Here is a 21,700-nt window from a genome sequence, read left to right on the forward strand (position 1 = left end):
CCCCCCCACATTTATAAAAAATAAACATCTGAAATCACATTTACATAAGCATTCATACCTTTTACTCAGTACTTTGTTGAAGCAGCTTTTGGCAGTGATTACAGCCTCGAGTCTTCTTAGGTATGACGCTACAAGCTTGGCACACCTGTATTTGAGGAGTTTCTCCCATTCTTCGCTGCAGATCCTCATGTTCTGTCAAGTTGGATGGGGAGTGTCGATTATGATCGACCGATTTTATGATATTTCAACGCCGATACCGATTTTAATCTGCCAATGTAAAAAAAAAATTTTTATTTTTTTAAATATTTTTTTAAATATTTTTTTTATAATGACAATTGCAACAATACTGAATGAACAAAGAACAGTTTTTTATTTTATTTTAACTTAATATAATACATAAGTAAAATCAATTTTGTCTCAAATAAATAATGAAACATGCTCAATTTGGTTTAAATAATGCAAAAACACAGTGTTGGAGAAGAAAGTAATAGTGCAATATGTGCCATGTAAAAAAAGCTAACATTTTAATAGAGCTCCCCCCTACTTTGTGCAATTTCTGCCTGAAGACATACCCAAATCTAACAGCCTGGAGCTCAGCCACAGATCCAAGGATATGCATATTCTTGGTACGATTTGAAAGAAAACACTGAAGTTTGTGTAAATGTGAATTGAATGTAGGAGAATAAAACACAATAGATCTGGTTTAGATAAAACAATGAAAAACACATCTTTTGTCATCTTTAAAATGAACAAGATAAGACAAACATTCAGATAGGATGATGGAGACAATTTCAGTGAAAAACATGAGGGCACCAGTACTTGTGCAAAGTTTCAGAATGATAACTTCCAAAATGAGTGTGCTACATGACATTTATCATGAAGTCACCCAGGTGTCCCACACAAGTAGCCCAAATGTACCCAAGTGGCCAAATTTGGTGAAGGTATACATTTTGAAACAAATAACTATATACAAAATACCAAAATGTTATTATAACACACGCCCCCCAAAAAATGTAGGAAAAAAAAAATGGGGAAAAAAGAAATGTGGAAAAAATATATATATTGATAAAAAAATAAAAAAAATAAAGTGTATGTGTGTGTGTGTGTGTGTGTGTGTGTGTATGTATGTGTTTCAGGCTTCAAACATAAAGTGTGTGAAGAATCAACAACAAGTGTGTGTGAAAAAAATGGGAGTGTGTTCAGCCCCTTTATACAGTGCCTTGAATACTTTCGAAACTGTATTCAGAGATCCTCACTGAACTTCTGGAGAGAGTTTGCTGCACTGAAAGTAAAGGGGCTGAATAATTTTGCACGCCCATTTTTTTCAGTTTTTTATTTGTTAAAGTTTGAAATATCCAATAAATGTCGTTCCACTTCATGATTGTGTCCCACTTGTTGTTGATTCTTCACAAAAAAATACAGTTTTATATCTTTATGTTTGAAGCCTGAAATGTGGCAAAAGGTCGCAAAGTTCAAGGGGGCCGAATACTTTCACAAGGCACTGTATATAAGATGTACAAACACATAGGCTATGGTCATTCTCATACAAACAAACAGACCCTCACTCACAATGACTAGCTAACGAGTACTTTACCCATTTCATTACATCTTTATATATTGCAAATAAAATATAAAAACAATCACAAATAATATTTTCTATTAATTTCAAACAACGGCATTAGCATGAGAGCAACTTACCAGTCCAAAACAATGTCCTCTCCATTCAAAAAATATGCCCCAGTTTCAGTCTTCAAAATGGAGTCTTCAAAATGGAGTCTTCAAAATGGAGTCTTCAAAATGGAGTCTTCAAAATGGAGTCTTCAAAATGGAGTCTTCAAAATGGAGTCTTCAAAATGGAGTCTTCAAAATGGAGTCTTCAAAATGGAGTCTTCAAAAAGCAGATCTCACTTTCCGCTAAACTTGTTTCTACATTCGTATATCTAGTCTTAGAATTAGCTTTCCTTGATATATTCGCCATGATGTTGGATAAATGAACAGCTGAAGATGCAAGTCAAAATACTGCTGTGCGTAATAAGCGTCGCTCCTTCGGTTGAATTGGCAATTGGCGAAAGAACAGTCCGTACGCCAGCGTTCAATGGAAAGGTTTGTCTTACAACAAAGAACCATGGGATATTGTCATTTACCTCTGCTCATTGGCTATCTACCCAGCTAGATTTCAAGACGATCAGTGGTCATTGGTTTAAAATACAGTCAATCAACGAGACAGTGGTCATATAATTGGTGCACAATGGGCTCGTCGCTTGTTGTCTTCCAATCGGTTTTTCCGGGTCAATACGTCCCGCAAAATGACCCATCATGTTTGGTTGTGTTACAAACAAACAAACAAACAAACAGTTGATTGCAAGGAAACCAAACATGACTGGATAAAGTCTGTCTATTTGACGTTGGATGTTACGTCAAAAATTGAATGACAGGAAATTCAACGAGATAAGCGTTCACAAAATGTTTCGTGTTAGGCTATAAACAATGGATTTCACCGAACAAAAGACCATTCATTGTGTAACAATGAGCCTTGGGATTGCAACCAGAGCAAGATCTTCAAAGGTAAACGATTTCAATGCAATCTGTGATTTTTGTTATGCAAGTGCTGGCTGAATAAGTAGTTTGATATGGGGGTCTGTGCTTAGATAATTGCAGCGTTTTCTTTCGCAATAAATCATTTTTTTCTTCTGACAACACAGTTGGATTAGCAAGATTCTAGGCTTTCGAACCATGTGAGACAGTTGTATTTTCATGAATGTTTAATATGACTATTTATGTAGCGATCACCGTATGTTGTCAAATTTAATCCCGCTAACGGGTTCGGTGCGCAGAGAGCTTAATCCAACCGCTGTGTCAGATTTCAAAAAAACTTTACGGAAAAAGCATAATCTGAGAACGGAGCTCAGAACCCAGAACAGCCAGAGGAATATCCACCATTTTGGAATCAACAATGTTAGAAACAACACCAAAAATATTCACTTACCTTTGATGTTCATCAGAAGGCACTCCCAGGAATCCCAGTTCGACAATAAATGACTGATTTGTTCCATAAAGTTCCATCATTTATGTCCAAATAGCCACTCGTTGTTAGCGTGTTCAGCCCAGTAATCCATCTTCATGAGGCGCGAGCTTTTCGTCCAGACAAAATCTCAAAGTTCCGTTACAGTCCTTTAGAAACATGTCAAACAACGGATGGAATCAATCTTTAGGATGTTTTCGACATAAAACATCAATAATGTTCCAACCCGAGAATTCCTTTGTCTTCAGAAAAGCACTGGAACGAGAAGTAACTCTGTCGGGAGCGCACGTCTTGAGACCAGGGCTCTCTGCCATACAACTGACTCAAAGAGCTCTTATGAGCCCCTCCTTTATAGTAGAATCCCCAAACCAGTTTCTAAAGACGGTTGACATCTAGTGGAAGCCATAGGAAGTGCAACCTCATCCATATCTCAATGTGTATTTGGCAAGCCAAGCTTTGAAAAACTACAAACCTCAGATGTCCCACTTCCTGGTTGGATTTTTAGCAGGTTTTCACCTGCCATATGAGTTCTGTTATACTCACAGACATCATTCAAACAGTTTTAGAAACTTCAGTGTTTTCTATCCTATACTTATAATAATATGCATATATTAGCATCTGGGACAGAGTAGGAGGCAATTTACTTTGGGCACACTATTCATCCAAATGTGAAAATGCTGCCCCCTATCCCAAAAAGGTTAACTTCTTGTTAATCCAGACACTGTGTCTAATTTCAAAAAGGCTTTACTGCGAAAGCACACCATGCGATTATCTGAGGACAGTGCCCCGCATACAAAAGCACCAGACAGGTGCTAAGGTTCTAAGGTCCCAGCTACATCAAAAATGGTCCATTTATTCGATAAAGGCCTTCTTTATATCTAAAAAGCATTTTTAAACGCGCGCTTCATACAACTTCATACAACCACAGGTTTCCCTACTTTAAAATGCATACAAAATGAATCCCAAACATTACCAATAAACTTCTCCAAGCAGCGTTTATAATCAAATCTCAGGTACCCTAATACATAGACTATAAAATTTAAGACGGAGAATCGTTATTGTCTTTACCGGAGATAAATAACAAAGAACGCGCTCTCATTCACGCGCATGAAAACACTACAGCCAAAATGGTAGCCACTTAGAAAAACTACAAATTCTAGCTCATTTTCCAAAAACAAGCCTTAAACTCTTTCTAAAGACTGACATCTAGTGGAAGCCCTAGGAACTGCAATCTGGGAGGTTTTTGCCTCATAATAAACATGACAGCCATTGGAAAAAGTGGTAGGCCAAATTTTTTTTGGGGGGGGGTTGTCCTCCGGGTTTTCGCCTGCCATATCAGTTCTGTTATACTCCCAGACATTATTTTAACAGGTTTAGAAACGTTCGAGTGTTTTCTTTCCAAATCTGCCAATTATATGCATATCCTAGCTTCTGGGATTGAGTAACGGGCAGTTTACTTTGGGCACGCTATTCATCCAGATGTCAAAATACTGCCCTGAGCCCAAAGAGGTTGACTGTATAGGAAGTTCTGGGGACAGGTCATCAGGATACTGGACAGCCAATAAATTGGGAGATGCATTGATTAACATTAAATTAACACTTCCATTGTTCAATACCTTTTTTATTTATTTAAATTTTACTAGGCAAGTCAGTTAAGAACAAAATCTTATTTTCAATGACGGCCTAGGAACAGTGGGTTAACTGTTCAGGGGCAGAACGACAGATTTGTACCTTGTCAGCTTGGGGATTCGAACTTGCAACCTTTTGGTTACTAGTCCAACACTCTAACCACTAGGCTACCCTACCTCCCCGAATTTGAAATGCAGACAGCCCCCATGGTTTAACAACACCATCCACCTCTCCTAATTTGTCAGTTGTGTAAAAGGGTTATACCTGCAAGAAAGTGATCAGTAAGGGGCTGTTTGAAAGGGGCTCATATAAACATTACATATTTTACAGGTATTCTGTCTGAAATGGGTAAAAAACCACTACACAACCTGACGTTAGTGTGTGTCAAGCCAAGTCTGCCTCTAAAGGGTGGGGCCGTTCAGTGCTTCCTTATTTGGAGAGGGGGGCTGGTCACATGGGGGCCACGGTAACCAAGCGATAGGGGAGAAAACTGAGAACCTTGAACCGACGGGCAGAGCACGAGCCCACAGGGACAGAGAGCGAGAGAGGGAAGGAGGTACAGGAAACAAAAGCAGACAACAGAACACTGAAACAGAACAAGGAGCGAGGGAGAGAAGTGAGGGATTGGCAGAACACTGAAACAGAACAAGGAGCGAGGGAGAGATAAGTGAGGGATTGGCAGAACACTGATAAGCACGTGGTGTGAAAATGCCTACAAACTTCACAGTGGTTCCTGTGAAGGATGTCAGGAAGTCCCGGGAAGAGGAAGAGGAAGAGGAAGAGGAGGAGGATGAAGATGTGGATGACAACAATGTCTTCAGAGAGGAAGACGAGGCTGCCCACTTCCCAGGTGAGAGGCAGAAAGTCTGGGGCTTTCATTCTCCACACAACTTACTCCCTCTGCCCTGTGAAGAAGATGAGAACATGACTTGTGGGCTGGTGTAGCTGTTGCTAAGTTGTGACTGAGCATGGCTCTGTAATTTTGTTTTGTCATTAGGTGACTGTCGTTTGGGTTTTGCTGTGTTTTGTCAGATCAGGTGTATAGTGAAGGGATGTGGGGGTGTGTTGTCAGATCAGGTGTATAGTGAAGGGATGTGGGGGTGTGTTGTCAGATCAGGTCTATTGTCAGATCAGGTGTTTGATCACGACGGAGGTGGTTGGTGATGGAAAGGTCAAAGCAACTCACTTCCTTGACCCTAACAAAGATGATGGCCAGGGCTTTATAGGGCTGCATTTGGTTTGGCTATACATTTTGTTATCAGCAGCTTTTTCCTCTAGTTTAGTTTTTGTTTCTCAGGTAATACAGATGGGAGACAGTAGACAGGGTCATATTAGAGAAGTGTTTCCACATACTCCGAGGCTTTTTGGTTTGTTTTGTCCCGACTCGCACGCATGCCCCCTCCTCTTCTTCCCCTTATCTTTTTCTCTTTTTTTGTTGCAGTTTTGCTACCACACTTCCTGATCTCATTGCTCCTTTCCCTCAGTCTCTCCACAGTCACACTGTCAGAAATAATTAGCCTTAGCATCCAGAGACATAATGATACATCTTCTCTAATTGAGACGCCAGTGTCTTTCTGTTCCGTTAGCATGCTGCTACACACTACGATACAGTTTACCACTGCAAATCATCATCAATTCTCCCGTGAACCAGAGCCAATTCTGAATAACAAGCCCTAACATGGGAATGTCATTAGCTGAGTCTTCCCACAAGTCTGTGCTAACAGACTCCACACAGCCCCCATTGTTGTGCCAAACCGTTGCTGTTATTTTTGTTTTTCCACTGTTTCACAAGGCAAGGGACAAACAGGTTCCACAGCGGCGCGCAATTATGGCCGCCCACTGTGTGAGATTTGACAGACTGGGAAGAACTGTGGTGGCTGGTTATATCAGCTCTCTGGCAGGGGTCTATCTGTGTGGCGCAGAGGGTCGTGTCAAGTTTAAAACCCATGCATTGACTTTGTTTACTTGGAGACTGCCAGAAAGAAAGGGAGAGTCGGATAGCGGTCAATGTTATTGGCTTCCTGTTGGTTCTCTGTGGGGAGAGTTGAGATTCCACCTCCTCAGTGATGTGTAATCGGTCTGGTTCCTGCTTTGTAGTACCTGTATAATACTAAATCACTCCCCATAATAACAATACTAGACTTTGGTTAGAAGAAAAACATGGGGACATTTGAGACAATCATGATCTCTGGTGCAGCAGTCTAAGGCACTACATCTCAGTGCTAGAGGTGTCACTACAGACACCCTGGTTCGAATCCAGGCTGTATCACAACCGGCCGTGATTGTGCACCTCCCTATGGGAATCCCAATTGGCCCAGCGTCGTCTGGGTTTGGCCGGTGTAGGCCGTCATAATTAAGTGACTTGCCTAATTTAAACAAAGGTTCAATAAAAAAAGTTGTTTAGGTGTGTGTTGTCTTCACCCCAATACTTTTTTGTGCTCAACGACCCAGCAGATATTGGAGGGAAGGCAAGCAACTCCTCATGTTTGTCTGTCTCTGTCGGTCTGTGTCTGCAGATAATTTGTCATCTGCCTTCCCTCTCTTTAGGAGTATTTAAACCTGAACTGGAACGAAACAAAACCTGACATCTGTGTCAAATTATTCCTGAGCGTAAAAACACCCCATTGAATAACAGGGTAGACCATTTCAGATGCATGCACTGAAGCATCTCACTCAAAGGTTTACAAAGCTAAAGTCATTGTGCTTTTAGCATATTGCACTAGCCTGCTTTTAGCATATTGCGCTAGCCTGCTTTTAGCATATTGCGCTAGCCTGCTTTTAGCATATTGCGCTAGCCTGCTTTTAGCACATTGCGCTAGCCTGCTTTTAGCACATTGCGCTAGCCTGCTTTTAGCACATTGCGCCAGCCTGCTTTTAGCACATTGCGCCAGCCTGCTTTTAGCACATTGCGCCAGCCTGCTTTTAGCACATTGCGCCAGCCTGCTTTTAGCACATTGCGCCAGCCTGCTTTTAGCATATTGCGCCAGCCTGCTTTTAGCATATTGCGCTAGCCTGCTTTTAGCATATTGCGCTAGCCTGCTTTTAGCATATTGCGCTAGCCTGCTTTTAGCATATTGCGCTAGCCTGCTTTTAGCATATTGCGCTAGCCTGCTTTTAGCACATTGCGCCAGCCTGCTTTTAGCACATTGCGCCAGCCTGCTTTTAGCACATTGCGCCAGCCTGCTTTTAGCACATTGCGCCAGCCTGCTTTTAGCACATTGCGCCAGCCTGCTTTTAGCATATTGCGCCAGCCTGCTTTTAGCATATTGCGCTAGCCTGCTTTTAGCATATTGCGCTAGCCTGCCAAACTAAACAGCCGGTCTAGTTCCATTCAACCTTTGCTTGGAAAAGACCTAGCTCTTTCTATAAACAGGTAGCTTTTTGAAAATAATAAATAGTTTTTGAAATGTCAAAAACTGATTTTAAACAAAACTGTCCTTCCGTGTCCTGTGGTTTAGTACACAACTTTAATTAAATCTGAATTTTGAGCTGAGCTGAATTTAGTGCTCTCTGAATGAGAAGCAGAGCTTTTCCTTTATGTTTGTCCAACTGGAATTCACATTGACCAAAAGTAATCTGTGCCGATGGCCTGCTTGCTCAGTGGACTTGGAAAAACAATGCAGTTGGATGAATGTAACGTGAGGTTGCAACTTTTTTTGATTTATTTTTTTACCATGCATGTGTATGACCTTTGACATGAATAGGCTATAATGGACACAGTTGAAAATGTTGTAACAGACATATGATACATAAAGCTAAGTCAAGGTGTTCAGTTTGCTGCTGTGTGTCTCTGCAGGCCAGGTGGTCACTGTACTGGGGACGTGGAATGTGTTTCCTGTTTTTCTTCCTCTCAGGCCCGGTATTGTTTGAAACCAGGCGGTGGTGGTGGTGGTGGTGGCGGCGTTAACTCTACCAGCTCTCATGCTTTTCTAGTTGCGCAGTGATCGTTAGCGGTTAATAAGCAGATGGCATCAAATAGCACTCTAGATCATACTCAGTATTTCCAACCCGTTTCCTCCAGCTCTCATACGTACACCGTGTGTCTAAACCGTGTGTCTAAACCGTGTGTCTAAACCGTGTGTCTAAACTGTGTGCCTAAAGGCCTGTGTAGTACACAGTGTAACTAAAGGCCTGTGTAGTAAACCGTGTGTCTAAACCGTGTGCCTAAAGGCCTGTGTAGTACACCGTGTGCCTAAACCGTGTGTCTAAACCGTGTGCCTAAAGGCATGTGTAGTACACCGTGTGCCTAAACCGTGTGTCTAAACCGTGTGCCTAAAGGCATGTGTAGTACACCGTGTGCCTAAACCGTGTGTCTAAACCGTGTGTCTAAACTGTGTGCCTAAAGGCCTGTGTAGTACACCGTGTGCCTAAAGGCCTGTGTAGTACACCGTGTGTCTAAACAGTGTGTCTAAACTGTGTGCCTAAAGGCCTGTGTAGTACACCGTGTAACTAAAGGCCTGTGTAGGACACCGTGTGTCTAAACCGTGTGTAGTACACCGTGTGCCTAAAGGCCTGTGTAGTACACCATGTGCCTAAAGGCCTGTGTAGTACACCGTGTCTAAACTGTGTGCCTAAAGGCCTGTGTAGTACACCGTGTCTAAACTGTGTGCCTAAAGGCCTGTGTAGTACACCGTGTGTCTGAAGGCCTGTGTAGTACACCGTGTGCCTAAAGGCCTGTGTAGTACACCGTGTGCCTAAAGGCCTGTGTAGTACACCGTGTGTCTAAAGGCCTGTGTAGTACACCGTGTGTCTAAAGGCCTGTGTAGTACACCGTGTGCCTAAAGTCCTGTGTAGTACACCGTGTGTCTAAAGGCCTGTGTAGTACACCGTGTGCCTAAAGGCCTGTGTAGTACACCGTGTGCCTAAAGGCCTGTGTAGTACACCGTGTGTCTAAAGGCCTGTGTAGTACACCGTGTGTCTAAAGGCCTGTGTAGTACACCGTGTGTCTAAAGGCCTGTGTAGTACACCGTGTGTCTAAAGGCCTGTGTAGTACACCGTGTGCCTAAAGTCCTGTGTAGTACACCGTGTGCCTAAAGGCCTGTGTAGTACACCGTGTGTCTAAAGGCCTGTGTAGTACACGTGTGTCTAAAGGCCTGTGTAGTACACCGTGTGCCTAAAGGCCTGTGTAGTACACCGTGTGCCTAAAGGCCTGTGTAGTACACCGTGTGCCTAAAGGCCTGTGTAGTACACCGTGTGCCTAAAGGCCTGTGTAGTACACCGTGTGCCTAAGGTGAATTCACCAATTTGTAAGTCGCTCTGGATAAGAGCGTCTGCTAAATGACTTAAATGTAAATGTAAATGTAAAGGCCTGTGTAGTACACCGTGTGCCTAAAGGCCTGTGTAGTACACAGTGTATTTTCACTACTAGCACACTCAAGCAAATTATAGACTGTGAGCAGGCTGTACAATCTAGTGGTTACTCTTTGAAACCTGCAGAACTAGTCCAGGAATGATTTATTTTTATTGTTTTACCTGACTGTTTACCTAAAAGATTCCACTCCATTTATGGATTATTCTAGTTGTAAACCTGGAAACCTACACTCGTTATCTTATGTACTTACAGTAGATCTTATGTACGTTACCATTACATGGTATATCGACTGATAAAAGAATGCCTTCACGAGCATATTGCAACAACTCATGTGAAGGAAGCAGAACGTGGATGTCGGAACTACGATCACTTCTGCCTCATACTGACCCTGACCTCCCTGAGTTCAGCATGATTCCTCGATGCTCCTATGCCCTGCGGTGTTGCTCAACGCCTAGTTGTTTTTACTGAACTGTGTACCGAGGTCAGCTTGCTCCGACAGCAGGTCCTAGGTGTTTTCTGAGGCAGGTTCCGTTGCAGTACAGCCCAACTCCACAGACAGTGTAGACCAACTGTGTCTCCAAGTCATGCCACGCCCACTGGGAGTGGTTTCTAAACACGCTCGCACATCTCTGGAATTCCAAAGACGGTTCAGCTGAGTTGTTCCTCTGAGCGCCTGTCCTGGACTGAGGATTGTGTAATCTGTGTTCATTGGGAATGTTTACAGTCGGAGGGAGAATGGAGGGAGTCACATGTCAAAAGAGGAGCATGGCCTCTTTCACTCCTTTGCCTCGGGGGAAGCGTTTGCTCTGCACAGGAAGCCGGTTGTGTGAGCTGGTTATGAATGAAGTCTCTCTGGGAATCTATGTTCTCTGAGTAATGGCAGCACACCCTCAAGCCTTCGTCCACACACCAGCAGCACTCGTGTTTTCACACTCATTTAATTGACAGGCTCTGTATCACTGTGTTTGTAAAAAGCCTAGTTGGTCAAATAAAAGCTGTTAAACGGATTGGTTGAGAGCCTGGGACGAGTCGGAGCTACATTGACCTCCTCCAATCACACGTCCTGTTTCCAAGCCCTATGGACCCTCCCCACACAGCCCCTCTCCTGGGTGCTTGACCCGCAATGTGGCACCACTGATAAGCACCCTGCGTGTTTCCCCCTCAGCCCTCACACATGCACAGTACTGCACAATACAAGATGGTTTCCATGCTATTTCCTCAGGCAACGGCTCAGTACCAATCTGCCCTGAGGAGAAAATATTCAACAATAGCCTTCGTTTCAAAATATTCAACAATAGCCTTCGTTTCATTGACAGAGCATCTATATTTGATAACACTTGAACCCTCTGTCATAAGGCCTACATACAACTGTTATATCATAAGGCCTACTACATACAGCCTACATATAATTATTATGTCATAAGGCCTACATATAGCCTACGTAGAAGTGTTATGTCATAAGGCCTACATAGAACTGTTATTATAAGGCCTACATAGAACCGTTATTTCATAAGGCCTACTATATACAGCCTACATAGAATTATTATGTCATAAGGCCCACATAAAGCCTACGTAGACCTGTTAGTATAAGGCCTACGTAGAACCGTTATATCATAAGGCCTACTATATACAGCCTACATAGAATTATTATGTCATAAGGCCCACATAAAGCCTACGTAGAAGTGTTAGTATGAGGCCTACGTAGAAGTGTTAGTATGAGGCCTACGTAGAAGTGTTAGTATGAGGCCTACGTAGAAGTGTTAGTATGAGGCCTACGTAGAAGTGTTAGTATGAGGCCTACGTAGAAGTGTTAGTATGAGGCCTACGTAGAAGTGTTAGTATGAGGCCTACGTAGAAGTGTTAGTATGAGGCCTACGTAGACCTGTTAGTATGAGGCCTACGTAGACCTGTTAGTATGAGGCCTACGTAGAACTGTTAGTATGAGGCCTACGTAGAACTGTTAGTATGAGGCCTACGTAGAACTGTTAGTTGAGGCCTACGTAGAACTGTTAGTATGAGGCCTACGTAGAACTGTTAGTATGAGGCCTACGTAGAACTGTTAGTATGAGGCCTACGTAGAACTGTTAGTATGAGGCCTACGTAGAACTGTTAGTATGAGGCCTACGTAGAACTGTTAGTATGAGGCCTACGTAGAACTGTTAGTATGAGGCCTACGTAGAACTGTTAGTATGAGGCCTACGTAGAACTGTTAGTATGAGGCCTACGTAGAACTGTTAGTATGAGGCCTACGTAGAACTGTTGTTAGTATGAGGCCTACGTAGAACTGTTAGTATGAGGCCTACGTAGAACTGTTAGTATGAGGCCTACGTAGAACTGTTAGTATGAGGCCTACGTAGAACTGTTAGTATGAGGCCTACGTTAGAACTGTTAGTATGAGGCCTACGTAGAACTGTTAGTATGAGGCCTACGTAGAACTGTTAGTATGAGGCCTACGTGTTAGTATGAGGCCTACGTAGAACTGTTAGTATGAGGCCTACGTAGAACTGTTAGTATGAGGCCTACGTAGAACTGTTAGTATGAGGCCTACGTAGAACTGTTAGTATGAGGCCTACGTAGAACTGTTAGTATGAGGCCTACGTAGAACTGTTAGTATGAGGCCTACGTAGAACTGTTAGTATGAGGCCTACGTAGAACTGTTAGTATGAGGCCTACGTAGAACTGTTAGTATGAGGCCTACGTAGAACTGTTAGTATGAGGCCTACGTAGAACTGTTAGTATGAGGCCTAAGAACTGTTAGTATGAGGCCTACGTAGAACTGTTAGTATGAGGCCTACGTAGAACTGTTAGTATGAGGCCTACGTAGAACTGTTAGTATGAGGCCTACGTAGAACTGTTAGTATGAGGCCTACGTAGAACTGTTAGTATGAGGCCTACGTAGAACTGTTAGTATGAGGCCTACGTAGAACTGTTAGTATGAGGCCTACGTAGAACTGTTAGTATGAGGCCTACGTAGAACTGTTAGTATGAGGCCTACGTAGAACTGTTAGTATGAGGCCTACGTAGAACTGTTAGTATGAGGCCTACGTAGAACTGTTAGTATGAGGCCTACGTAGAACTGTTAGTATGAGGCCTACGTGTTAGATGAGGCCTACGTTTAGTATGAGGCCTACGTAGAACTGTTAGTATGAGGCCTACGTAGAACTGTTAGTATGAGGCCTACGTAGAACTGTTAGTATGAGGCCTACGTAGAACTGTTAGTATGAGGCCTACGTAGAACTGTTAGTATGAGGCCTACGTAGAACTGTTAGTATGAGGCTTACGTAGAACTGTTAGTATGAGGCCTACGTAGAACTGTTAGTATGAGGCCTACGTAGAACTGTTAGTATGAGGCCTACGTAGAACTGTTAGTATGAGGCCTACGTAGAACTGTTAGTATGAGGCCTACGTAGAACTGTTAGTATGAGGCCTACGTAGAACTGTTAGTATGAGGCCTACGTAGAACTGTTAGTATGAGGCCTACGTAGAACTGTTAGTATGAGGCCTACGTAGAGGTGTTAGTATGAGGCCTACGTAGAGGTGTTAGTATGAGGCCTACGTAGAGGTGTTAGTATGAGGCCTACGTAGAGGTGTTAGTATGAGGCCTAGAGGTGTTAGTATGAGGTGTTTGTGTTAGTATGAGGCCTACGTAGAAGTGTTAGTATGAGGCCTACGTAGAAGTGTTAGTATGAGGCCTACGTAGAAGTGTTAGTATGAGGCCTACGTAGAAGTGTTAGTATGAGGCCTACGTAGAAGTGTTAGTATGAGGCCTACGTAGAAGTGTTAGTATGAGGCCTATGTTAGTATGAGGCCTACGTAGAAGTGTTAGTATGAGGCCTACGTAGAAGTGTTAGTATGAGGCCTACGTAGAAGTGTTAGTATGAGGCCTAGGTAGAAGTGTTAGTATGAGGCCTAGGTAGAAGTGTTAGTATGAGGCCTAGGTAGAAGTGTTAGTATGAGGCCTAGGTAGAAGTGTTAGTATGAGGCCTAGGTAGAAGTGTTAGTATGAGGCCTAGGTAGAAGTGTTAGTATGAGGCCTAGGTAGAAGTGTTAGTATGAGGCCTAGGTAGAAGTGTTAGTATGAGGCCTACGTAGAAGTGTTAGTATGAGGCTTACGTAGAAGTGTTAGTATGAGGCCTACGTAGAAGTGTTAGTATGAGGCCTACGTAGAAGTGTTAGTATGAGGCCTAGGTAGAACCGTTAGTATGAGGCCTAGGTAGAACCGTTAGTATGAGGCCTACGTAGAACCGTTAGTATGAGGCCTACGTAGAACCGTTAGTATGAGGCCTACGTAGAACCGTTATATCATAAGGCCTACTATAGACAGCCTACATAGAATTATGTCATAAGGCCCACATAAAGCCTACGTAGACCTGTTAGTATAAGGCCTACGTAGAACTGTTAGTATGAGGCCTACGTAGAACTGTTAGTATGAGGCCTACGTAGAAGTGTTAGTATGAGGCCTACGTAGAAGTGTTAGTATGAGGCCTACGTAGAAGTGTTAGTATGAGGCCTACGTAGAAGTGTTAGTATGAGGCCTACGTAGAAGTGTTAGTATGAGGCCTACGTAGAAGTGTTAGTATGAGGCCTACGTAGAAGTGTTAGTATGAGGCCTACGTAGACCTGTTAGTATGAGGCCTACGTAGACCTGTTAGTATGAGGCCTACGTAGACCTGTTAGTATGAGGCCTACGTAGACCTGTTAGTATGAGGCCTACGTAGACCTGTTAGTATGAGGCCTACGTAGACACAATGATATGATAATTAGGCCCCTCATGGAATCTAGGCAATACAGCAGAATTCAACAATATAAAAACATGCCCTTCGTAGAGAATCAACTAAATTTATTTGCCAATGTTTGTCATAAGACATGAACAGAATGCATCAGTAATTTGTATTGCCTGTGTACTAAGCTATGGGATTGTTTTAAGATGGTCATACCATGGATAATTTAGCTATTTTATAAAGAAATGTAGGACCCCTTTTTAGGTATAGAAAAAAAAATTACATAAAATATTGAATTTGTCCTTTACTACTATAGCCCATAGAAACACATTGAATAAAACGTTCATAATTGGCCAAAAATAACAGTCAAAAAATGTATTGTAAGGAGTATGGTTTTGAAGTGTCTGTCCTACAGTGCATTAGGAAAGTATTCTGACCCCCTTTTCCATATTTATTATTATTCTGAAATGGATTGAATTGATTTCCCTCATCAATCTGTCTACACACAATACCCTACAATGATAAGGCAAAAAAAAATTTTTTTTTTGAAATGTTACCAAATGTAGAAAACCGAGATGCCTTCTTTACATAAGTATTCAGACCTGTTGCTATGAGACTCGAAATTGAGCTCAGGTGCATCCTGTTTCCATTAATCATCCTTGAGATGTTTCGACAACTTGATTTGGAGTTCACCTGTGGTAAATTCAATTGATTGGACATGATTTGGAGAGGCACACAACTGTTTATAATTGATCTCAGGTGTGGACCTTACAGGTGAAACGCTTACTTACGAGCCCCTAACCAACAGTGCAGTTGCAAAAGAATAAGAGATGAAGGTAACCATTAATTAAAGAGCAGCAGTAGAAAATAACAATATATATACAGGGGGGTGCTGGTACAGAGTCAATGTGCGTTGGCACCGGTTGAGGTAGTATGTACAGTTGAAGTCGGAAGTTTACAAACACCTAGGTTGGAGTCATTAAAACTTGTTTTTCAACCACTCCACAAATGTCTTGTTAACAAACTATAGTTAGTATATAGTTAGTCTACAAAGTAGATGTCCTAAGTAATTTTTCCAACAATTGTTTACAGACAGATTATTTCACTTATAATTCACAGTATCACAATTCCAGTGGGTCAGAAGTTTACATACACTAAGTTGACTGTGCTTTTAAATAGCTTGTAAAATTCCAGATAATGATGTCATGGCTTTAGAAGCTTCTGATAGGTTAATTTACATAATTTGAGTCAATTGGAGGTGTATCTGTGGATGTATTTCAAGGCCTACTTTCAAACTCAGTGCCTCTTTGCTTGAGATCATGGGAAAATCAAAAGAAATCAGCCAAGACCTCAGAAAAGATATTGGAGACCACCTCAAGTCTGGTTCATCCTTAGGAGCAATTTCCAAACGCCTGAAGGTACCACGTTCATCTGTACAAACAATAGTACGCAAGTATAAACACCATGGGCCCACTCAGCCTTCATACCGGTCAGGAAGCAGACGCGTTGTCTCCTAGAGATGAATGTACTTTGGCGCAAAAAGTGCAATGTGAAGATGCTGGAGGAAACAGATAGAAAAGTGTCTATATCCACAGTAAAAATAGTCCCATATCGACAATAACCTGAAAGGCGCTCAGCAAGGAAGAAGCCACTGCTTCAAAACCGCCATAAAAAGCCAAACTACGGTTTGCAACTGCACATGGAGACAAATATCGTACTTTTTGGAAAATGTCCTCTGGTCCGATGAAACAAAAATGGAACTGCTTGGCCATAATGACCATCGTTATGTTTGGAGGAAAAGGGGGGAGGGTTGCAAGCTGAAGAACACCATCCCAACCGTGAAGCATGGGGGTGGCAGCGTCATGTTGTGGGGGTGCTTTGCTGCAAGAGGGACTGGTGGACTTCACAAATAGATGACATCATGAGGTAGGAAAATTATGTGGATATATTGAAGCGACATCAGTCAGGAAGTTAAAGCTTGGTCACAAATGGGTCTTCCAAATGGACAATGACCCCAAGCATTCTTCCAAATTTGTGACAAAATGGCTTAAGGACAACAAAGTCAAGGTATTGGAGTGGCAATCACAAAGCCCTGACCTTAATCCTATAGAAAATTTGTGGGCAGATCTTAAAAAGTGTGTGCCAGCAAGGAGGCCTACAAACCTGACTCGGTTACACCAGCTCTGTCGGGAGGAATACGCCAAATTCCCCCAATTTATTGTGGGAAGCTTGTGGAAGGCTACCCAACGTGTGGACCCAAGTTAAACAATTTAAAGGCAATGCTGCCAAATACTAATTGAGTGTATGTAAACTTCTGACCCACTGGGAATGTGATGAAAGAAATAAAAGCTGAAATAAATCATTGTCATATTTTTGACATTTCACATTCTTAAAATTAAGTGGTGATCTGAGCTGACCTAAGACGGACTTTTAACTACAATTAAATGTCAGGAATTGTGAAAAACTGAGTTTAAATGTATTTTGCTAAGGTGTATGTAAACTTCAGACTTCAACTGTACATGTAGGTAGAGTTAATTAAAGTGACTATGCATAGATGACAACAGAGTGGCAGTGGTGTGGAGAGGAGAAGGAAGGGAAGAGGGTAATGCAAATAGTCTGGTTAGCCATTTGACTAGATGTGCAGGAGTCTTATGGCTTGGGGGTAGAAGCTGTTTAGAAGCCTCTTGGACCTAGACTTGGTGCTCCGGTACCGCTTGCCTTGCGGTAGCAGAGGGAACAATGTATGACTAGGGTGGCTGGAGTCCTTGACAATTTTTAGGGCCTTCCTCTGATGCCGCCTGGTATAGAGGTCCTGGATGGCAGGAGGCTTGGCCCCAGTGATGTACTGAGCCATTTCTAATACCCTCTGTAGTGCCTTGCGATCAGAGGCCGAGCAGTTGCCATACCGGGCAGTGATGCAACCAGTCAGGATGCTCTTGATGGTGCAGCTGTGGAATGTTTTGAGGATCTGAGGACCCATGCCAAATCTTTTTAGTCTCCTGAGGGGGAATAGGTTTTGTTGTGCCCGCTTCACGGCTGTCTTGGTTGCCTTGGACCGTGTTAGTTTGTTGGCGACGTGGACCAAGCAACCTGAAAGCTCTCAACCTGCTCCTCTACAGCCCCGTCGATGAAAGTGGGGGCGTGCTTGTTCCTCCTTTTTCTGTTGTCCACAATCGTCTCCTTTGTCTTGATCACGTTGAGGGAGAGTTTGGTGTCCTTGCACCACATGGTCAGGTCTCTGACCACCTCCCTATAGGCTGTCTCGTTATTGTCGGTGATCAGGCACTGGTGTGTCATCAGAAAACTTAATGATGGTGTTGGAGTTGGCCATGCAGTCATGAGTGAACAGGGAGTTCAGGAGGGGGCTGAGCACGCACCCCTGAGGTGATCAGACCTACCACTGTTGCGTCATCAGCAAATTTAATAACCTGGCCGTGCAGTCATGAGTAAACAGGGATTACAGGAGGGGACGAGGCACGCACCCATGAGGGGACCCTGTGTTGAGGATCGCGTGGCCCTCTTAGGGGCGTCCTGTTAAGTCCAGGATCCAGTTGCAGAGGGAGGTGTTTAATCCCAGGGTCCTTAGCTTATTGATGAGCTTTGAGGGCACTATGGTGTTGACTGCTGAGCTGTAGTCAATGAATAGCATTCTCACATAGGTGTTCCCTTTGTCCAGGTGGGTAAGGGCAGTGTGGGGTGCAATAGAGATTGCATCCTCTGTGTATCTGTTGGGGTGGTATGCAATTTGGAGTGGGTCTAGGGTTTCTGGGGTGATTGTGTTGTGACCGATGACCAGCCTTTCAAAGCACTTCATGGCTACATACGTGAGTGCAACTGGTCGGTAGTCATTTTGGCAGGTTTCCTTAGTGTTCTTGGTAGAGGTCGACCGATAATTATTTTTTTAATGCTGATATCGATTATTGGAGGACCATAAAAGCCGATACCGATTAATCGGCCATTTAAAAAAAAAAATTTTATTTATTTGTAATAATGACAATTGCAACAACATTTGAATGAACACTTATTTTAACTTAATATAATACATCAATAAAATCAATTTAGCCTCAAGTAAATAATGAAACGTGTTCAATTTGGTTTAAATAATGCAAAAACAAAGTGTTGGAGAAGAAAGTAAAAGTGCAATATGTTCCATGTAAAATATGTGCCATGTAAGAAAGCTAACGTGTCAGTTCCTTGCTCAGAACATGAGAATATATGAAAGCTGGTGGTTACTTTTAACATGAGTCTACAATATTTCCCAGGTAAGAAGTTTTAGGTTGTAGTTATTATAGGACCATTTGTATTTCATTAACCTTTGACTATTGGATGTTCTTATAGTGAAAATCCCCTGAACAAGGCAGTTAACCCACTGTTCCTAGACCGTCATTGAAAATAAGAATCTGTTCTTAACTGACTTGCCTAAAATAAAGGTAAAATAAATAAATAATGATGAAGCAAAAACAGTTTTAAATAAAAATTAAATAAAGGTGTAGAAAAAATTGGCAAATCGGTGCCCAATAATATGGATTTTCCAATTGTTGGCCATTCCGATTAATCGGTCGACCTCTAGTTCTTGGCCACAGGCACTATGGTGGTCTGCTGAAAACATGTTGGTTTTACAGACTCAGACAGGGACAGGTTAAAAATGTCAGTGAAGACACCTTGCTAGTTGGTCAGCGCATGCTCGCAGTACATGTCCTGGTTATCCATCTGGCCCTGCGGCCTTATGAATGTTGACCTGTCTAAAGGTCTTACTCACATCGGCTTGATCACACAGTCTTCCGGTACAGCCAGTGCTCTCATGCATGTTTCAGTGTTATTTGCCTCAAAACGAGCATAGAAGTAGTTTAGCTCATCTGTCACTGGGCAGCTCTCGGCTGTGCTTCCCTTTTGTAGTCTGTAATGGTTTGCAAGCCCTGCCACATCCGACTAGCGCCAGAGCCGGTGTAGTCAGATTCGATCTTAGTCCTGTATTGACCCTTTGCCTGTTTGATGGTTCGTCGGAGGGTATAGTGGGATTTCTTATAAGCTTCCGGGTTAGAGTCCTGCTCCTTGTTAGTGGTAGCTCTAGCCTTTAGCTCAGTGCAGATGCTGCCTGTAATTTCTGGTTGGGATATGTACATACGGTCACTGTGGGGACAATGTTATCGATGCACTTATTGATCAAGCCAATGACAGATGTGGTGTACTCCTCAGTACCATTTGGAGGAATCCCTGAACATATCCCAGTATGCGCTCGTAAAACAGTCCTGTAGCTTATCATCTGCTTCATCTGACCACTTTTTTATTGATCTAGTTGCTGGTGCTTCCTGCTTTAATTTTTGCTTGTAAGCAGGAATCATGAGGATGGAATTATGGTCAGATTTGTCAAATAGAGGGCGAGGGAAAGAGCTTTGTATGTATCTTTGTATGTATCTCCATGTGTGGAGTATAGGTGGTTCAGAGTTCTTTTCCCTCTGGTTGCACATTTTAATATGCTGATTAGAAATTTGGTAAAGCTGATTTAAGTTTCCCTGCATTAAAGTCCCCGGCTACTAGGAGCGCCGCTCTCTGGGTGAGCATTTTCTTGTTTGCTTATGGCGGAATACAGCTCATTCAATGCTGTCTTAGTGCCAGCCTCTGACTGTGGTGGTATGTAAACAGCTACGAATAATAGAGATGAGAACTCTCTCTGTAGGTAGTGTGGTCTACAGCTTATCATGAGAAACTCAACCTTAGGCTAGCAATGGCTCGAGACTTCCTTAGATACCAGCTGTTATTTACAAAAATACAAGACCGTTTCCCCTTGTCTTACCATACGCCGCTGTTCTATCCTGCCGGTACATCGTATAACCAGCCAACTGTATGTTGATAGTGTCGTCGTTCAGCCACGACTCCATGAAGCATAAGATGTCACAGTTTTTAATGTCCCGTTGGTAGTTTAATCTTCCCTGCCCGCTGTCCGGCCTCTCTTTCTCCGCCTCCTCCTCACGCAGATCACAGGAGTCGGGGCCTGTTCCCGAGGGAACCGTTTATCCTCGGGCTTGTCAGTCGTGAAAGAAGAGAAATAGGATTCTGCTAGTGAGGAATCATAGTCATGATGTCTAGAAGTTATTTTCGGTCATAAGAGACGGCAACATTATGTACAAAATGAGTCAAAAAAGAAGTTGATAAATAAGGCAGATAAACTAACAAAAAAACACAATCTGTTGGGGGCATGTAAAACATCTGCCTTCTGCTCCGGCTCCATCTTAGTACCAGCAAAAACCAAGAGATTGAAGGAGTTGTCCTTAGAGTTCACAGACAGGATTGTGTCCAGTCACAGACCTGGGGAAAGGGTACAAGAGAACATTTCTGCAGCGTTTAAGGTCCCCAAGAACACAGTGCCCTCCATCATTTATTAAATGGAAGATGTTTGGAATCACCAAGACTCTTCCAAGAGCTGGCCGTCCAGAAACTACCATTCAGATACGACTAAACTGAACATCTGGGGAGAAGGGCCTTGGTCAGGGAGGTGACACCCCCCCCCCCGGAAATAGTGAGATCTGAGCTACATTATTGTTGTTCATGATGAATTATGTACTAATTCAGTGGTTTAAATCAACAAATTATCATTGAATCATATATTTTTACTTTTTCTGTTTTATTACTTGTTCCAAAGAACAGAAAATAAAATCCAATAGAGATTATACAGGGGTCCATTTTAATAATATACCTGTTGATCAAGCTGGTACAATCTGCTTTCTTGGTGTTTTTGATTGATGAATTGTCATGGAAACCACACTTAAAAGACAACAACCTCTATGATCACCGAAAATATGGGGATACTTGGCAAAATGAGATCTCCGAAACAGAAGCACGATTACGCAATGGTCTTCCCATTCATCAGTTTCTTTAATATTATATAGGCCAGGACACACCATACCAAACTACTATCAATCTGTAGAAACGATCTTTAAGAATAATATAATCTGCTGGTATTATAGACCAGCACCACTTTAAAAAATAATTGAATAATTACTTATCAAATGAATTGTT

General features: G+C 42.5%; 1 pseudogene; it reads left to right on the forward strand.

Annotated features, from left to right (window-relative positions):
* Positions 1-21,700, forward strand: part of LOC135521687 (solute carrier family 12 member 7-like) — a 110,129-nt pseudogene that overhangs the window by 13,925 nt on the left and 74,504 nt on the right.

This window comes from Oncorhynchus masou, chromosome 30 (assembly GCF_036934945.1).
Source record: "Oncorhynchus masou masou isolate Uvic2021 chromosome 30, UVic_Omas_1.1, whole genome shotgun sequence".
Classification (NCBI taxonomy): domain Eukaryota; kingdom Metazoa; phylum Chordata; class Actinopteri; order Salmoniformes; family Salmonidae; genus Oncorhynchus; species Oncorhynchus masou.